The sequence below is a fragment of the Cervus canadensis genome, chromosome 4 (assembly GCF_019320065.1).
Source record: "Cervus canadensis isolate Bull #8, Minnesota chromosome 4, ASM1932006v1, whole genome shotgun sequence".
Lineage (NCBI taxonomy): Eukaryota > Metazoa > Chordata > Mammalia > Artiodactyla > Cervidae > Cervus > Cervus canadensis.
The window spans coordinates 78071584-78076964 of NC_057389.1; the positions used below are offsets into that span (position 1 = coordinate 78071584).

Sequence of the window (5381 nt, forward strand, 5' to 3'; positions counted from 1 at the left end):
TGAGTCTCTCTTCCTCTTGAGGCACTTGCCAGTTTGTAATTAGCTGAGAAACACCCAAGCAGAGCAGAAAGCAGCTGCTATGAGTTTGAGAAACTATGCAGGTTTTTGTCAGTTTCTTGGTTCTGGGGAGATTTTAAAAATGAGATTAAAGAACCACCAAAAGGATGGAGTTCTGATAAAAACCCTGAGTATTCAATTGGACACCAAAAGGGCTACAGTCTAGGTTGAGGTTAAGCCAGAAATAGACCAGCCTTTCAGACTTGAACCCAGCTGTGAATCAGCTTAGTCCCTTTGAATTAAAGTAATCCATGCCGACTCTAATTGCCTGCCAGAAGCCGACTCTAATCCCCTTTAGAGAAAGATAACACTTCAAGAATCCCTATAATTTTTACACGTAGTTTTAGTAATTCAATGAAAAATTTACCAGGTGTACAAAATAAAAAGTAATGGCGGGAAAACAAGTAATAGACAACGGATACAGAGGTGATCCGAATATTGGTTTTCAGAAAAGGATTTTTTAAATGGCTGTGAAAAACAGATGACAAGATGGAGAAACCAACCAGAAAACGAGAATTGATATCAAAAATTAAAACAGAGCTTCTAAAACTGAAAAATAATATCAGAAATCAAGAATACAATGGATCGTCGACAACCGCCTGATAGTCTTCCACCCAACAGGTAAAATTAAAGCGATGTACTTACAACAAGTGTTGCCCACGGTGTTTCTGCAGTCTCCGGGAGCTGTGGGTGGCTCTGAGGGCAGCAAAGGAAGCTCTGGGCGCTTGGCTGGCGGGGTGGCGGCGATTTAGGTCCAGCCGAAGGGCGCCAGCACCCACACGGCCGCCTGCTCAGCGGCGAGGCTACCAGCTCCTCCCTCCGCTTAGGCCGCGCCCCGTCAATTTGGAGGCAGGGCCGCCCATCTTGCACATGCGCACTTCCTTCGATGCGCAGACGGCCCAACCCCTGGGCTTCAACACCCCCAGCGCTCAAGTTCAAATGCACCTATTTCACTCTCCCCAGCCAGACACAGATGCGCCTTCCGAGGTGGCAGCACTGGGGGCCCCGTCCCGTGGAAGCTGCAGTTGGAAAGGTGGACTCACAGGTGGGCTGAGCGTTGAGCATCCCGCAGAACCAGGCGAGGACGGGAGCGTCGGCAAGACCAGCCAACTGGCTGAGATGAACTTCAAAGACAGTGAAGGTGATGCTTGTCAGAGGAAGGATATCTCATACATGCCTGCAGTTACTGGGGAGTACCCGATCCTACTTGCACGGCTTACTCTGCTACCAGCAAGAGTGGTTCCATAAGTCATGCAAATGCTACTGGCAGCCATACTGTAAGTCACTTCAGAGGGCAAAATGCAAAGAGGTGACTCCACAAAAGGATGGGCCCTGGAAGAGACACTTCTGGAGTGTTGTGACTATGGCAGCGGTCAGGTCTTCTTCCTTGGCTTCATTCTTAGCAAATCCACCTGGGTTGTGGGGCTGCTATGCAGTCAGCCCTGTGCCACTTGGGAGCAGCCTCAAGGAAATCAGCCCAGAGAGTTCACAGTGGCAGCCTGGGATCCAGGACCACTGCTTCCTGTCTCGGATGGTCACAATCCCTTCTGAGCAGGAACTGCTTGGGCTGGCAGATCACCACGGAGTAGATGAGCCAACTGGAGGAGCTCTAGCAGGAAAATCCTTCTACCACCTTGGAGGTCCTGGAGAAGACAGGGGCAGAGGAGGGTCCCCAGCATATCTCTGGAGGTAGGAGCATTCCTGCCAGTACCAGAACATATCCAAGCTGGAGGCCAACTCCTCCAAGAAACTGAAAGAGTTTCAGACTCAGGATCACATCACTGTCAGTTGGAACCTGGGCCTCAGCAGGAAGAGAACTGCCTACTTGACTTTGCCTGAGATGACTTTGATAATCAGACTTTAGTAATAATTCGGTTAGGAAACATTCAGCTCATGCCGGGGAACAAGATTTGCCTGTTGTACAAAGGAGACCCAGTGCCCTGCAGAAAAGGATAGGCCACGTCATAAAGGCCCCCGATAATTATGTCAGTGAGATCACCGCTGAGCCGCATAGCAGTTATGGGTGCACTGTGGAGGTAACTCATAACTTCCAGATGGGTTTCATGTGGAAGTGAACCTCATTAGACAGGATGCAGTGTTTGAGAATATCTGTTGTGGAGGAGATCTCCATGGCAGATTACATCTCCCATAAGCTGCTAGGTGTGATCAAAAAGCACCAGTGGCCCAAGGACTTCACAGCACCAGAGTTCCATGACCTCCATCACTCTCTGGCTGACTTTCTGAAGATGGGACTGCAGAAATTGCTGAGCCAGATCCAGGATCCACTAGCTACAGGGAAGATGTGAGCTCAACCACCATCATCTACCAGCTGGCTCAGTGGGCCTGTGCTAGTCTGTGCCCCAGCTAACAAAGCCATAGATCAGCTGACCATGAAGAGTCACTGACCTGGTTCAAAGTCACCCAGCTCTCCGTCAGGGTCATCAACTCCCCACTGCACACCCTGGCTCTGTACAACCAGATCAGGAACATTCGTAGCATGCCAGAGCTCCAGATGCTGAAGGACAAGACCCAGGAGCTGTCATCTGCAGACCAGAAACAGTGGTACTGAGCCCTGAAGCATATGCCAAGAGGAAACTTGTTCGCAAACTGGTGCTCATAAACACATGCCATCAGCTGCACATGTGGATGACTGAGACCTGCCAGGATGCAGTTTCACGGGCATCCAGGCCACTGAGCCCTGGAGTGCATGGTCCCTGTGTCCTCGGATCCAAGCAGATGATCCCTGTGGGTGACCACTGCCAGCTGGGCCTCATGGTGATGTGCAAGAAGGCAGCCAAGGCTGGGCTGTCCCCGTCACTCTCTGAGCACCTGGTGGTGCTAGGCAACTGTCCCATTTGCCTCATCTGCCTCCAGATCCAGGATCAGATGAACCCTGCACTCAGCGCCTTCCTGTCCAACATCTGCTGCAAAGACTCTTGTCAGAACAGAGCAGCTCATGTGAAGATGTTCTGTGTGACCCAGGGCCAGGAGAAGATCATCAGGTCAGGCACCTCTTATCGAACAGGCCAGAAGCTGCAAACATAGAAAAGATGACAGGTGCTGAGGTGAACCAGATCGCCATCATCCTGTCCATCATCATGTCCTACCAACACAATGCAGGCAGCTCAGTGGCTCCCTGCACACCAGGCCCTACCAGGAGGTGGAGACTGCCAGTGTGGATGTATTTCAGGGGCTTGACAACATCTTTATTATCTCCTTTATGTGGGCAAACGAGCACCAAAGCATTAGGTTTTTAAACAACCCCCCTACTTAATGTGGCCCTGACCAAAGCACAATATGGACAACTGAAGGGCTCCATCCAGGCAACCACTCTGCAGCCACCTTCTGAACTATGACCACCTACTGGGGATGGGAGAGAGATTGGTGCGGAATAATCTGTAGGAGCACCTTATGCAGTGTGGCAGGGCCATCGACCCTGGAGCCCACTTCATGACAACAGCCATGTATGACCCTGAAAAGCCATTTTCCCAGAATCTGTCTATGATCAGGAGCTTCCCAGGTGGCTCAATGTAAAGAATCTACATGCCAATGCAGGAGACATGGATTTGATCCCTGAGTCAGGAAGATCCCCTGGAGATGGAAATGGCAACCCACTCCAGTATTCTTGCCTTGGAAATCCCATGGACAGAGGAGCATGATGGGCTACAGTCCATGGGATTGCAAAAGAGTTGGACATGACTCAGCAACTAAACAACAACATCAATGATCAGAGCAGCCAGGGCCAGCCCTCAAACATGTACTTCCAGGCCCATAACCAGATCAGCATGATCAGTGCCTGCTCCAGCCGCATGACCTCCATGAACAGTCCCCATTGCCTCCAACCTGGGCCTGCCACCCATGCTCCCACTGGGATATTTTGGACAAGCTAACAGGCCATTCACAGGTGGGGCACCCTAGAAGGCCAGACTGGTCAAGGCGGCGTTCTAGCCTTGGGGTTCAGCTTTGGACCTTCCTGGGCCAACCAGAGGACGCTTCTCAACAGCCAGGCCAGCCGGAATGTGCCGTCAAAGCTGTCTCACAGGGTGCCCCAAGGACAGGCTGTATCTCCGACAGCCAGCTCTCCCAGAGGGGCCAGCCCCAGCTCTCCCAGCCCCAGTTGTCACTGGACAGTTGTCTTGGTGACTTGGCGCTGTCACAAGACTCCACGTCCCAGGGGCAGCAAGCATACCAACTTAGCACAGTGATGGAGCTGCCCCAGTACTACAGAGTGGCCCCCTCCATTAGCATCTTATGCTGGATTGAAAAAGTAAAAGTAAAAACAAATGGATGCCTGTTGTCCACTGCTAAAACTGAAGCATGATTTTGAGCAGGAGGAGAGGGAGACAGACACACAGAGAAAAGATGATACAAAGGCATCCTGGGAGAAGACATCCCTGTGACTGGAGTGATGCACCTACAAGTCAAGGAATGCCAGAGGTGACTGGCAAACATGGAGAGCTAGAAGCAGCAAGAGAGAGGTTTCAGAGAAGGCAATGGCAACCCACTCCAGTACTCTTGCCTGGAGAATCCCAGGGACAGGGGAGCCTCGTGAGCTGCTGTCTTTGGGGTCACACAGAGTCGGACATGACTGAAGCAACTTAGCAGCTTAGTAGCTTAGAGAGAGGTTTAGTCAGGCTAGAGTATAGAATTTAAGAAAGAATGAAAAATACAGAAAGAAGCATAAGTGATACCAGTCTCAGGGATAAAGACTAGAATAGTTATAACTGGAATTCTAAAAGCAAAGAAAAAAAAAAAGAATTGGGTAGATGCAAATTTTAAAAAGATAGCTTTTGAGAATTTTTTAAAGCAGATGAAAGACTTCAAGCCACATATTCAGTTAATACAGTGAACTGCAAGTGTTTCTTTTAAATGAAAAGGAAAACAAAACTAGGTATATCTAGTTAAACTGTTGAAAAACAAAGACAGAGACATATTAAACCATTCAGAGGAGCAACAAAGACAGAGAACTGACTTCTCAATGGAATCCTGTTTTAAAGTGAGGCATGTGGATAGAGCTGGCATTTATTAGGCTCATATTATATACTGGGTTCTGGGCAAAACTCTTTACAAATATTGTCCCATTTAATGCTCACACCCTCCCAATGAAGTAGCATTAAGAACTCCACTTTAATAAAAAGAAATTGAGGGTAGAAGAGTCAATTATTTGCATAAGGTCAGATGGTTAACCAGTGGTAAAGATTTCAGTTTAATTGTGACAGACTTCAAACTTTCATCTTAAATATTATGCTTCCTCCTGTATTATAAGTGTTCTGCTTTTTTCCTCCATTTTTGTGAATCTGCCAAGGCTCTAGGTCTCAGCATTC

At 49.0% G+C, this 5381-nt stretch overlaps 1 pseudogene; it reads left to right on the forward strand.

The window, feature by feature from the left end:
• Positions 1-637: 637 nt before the first annotated feature.
• Positions 638-4378, forward strand: LOC122440898 (annotated as a pseudogene).
• The last annotated feature ends 1003 nt before the right edge of the window (positions 4379-5381 follow it).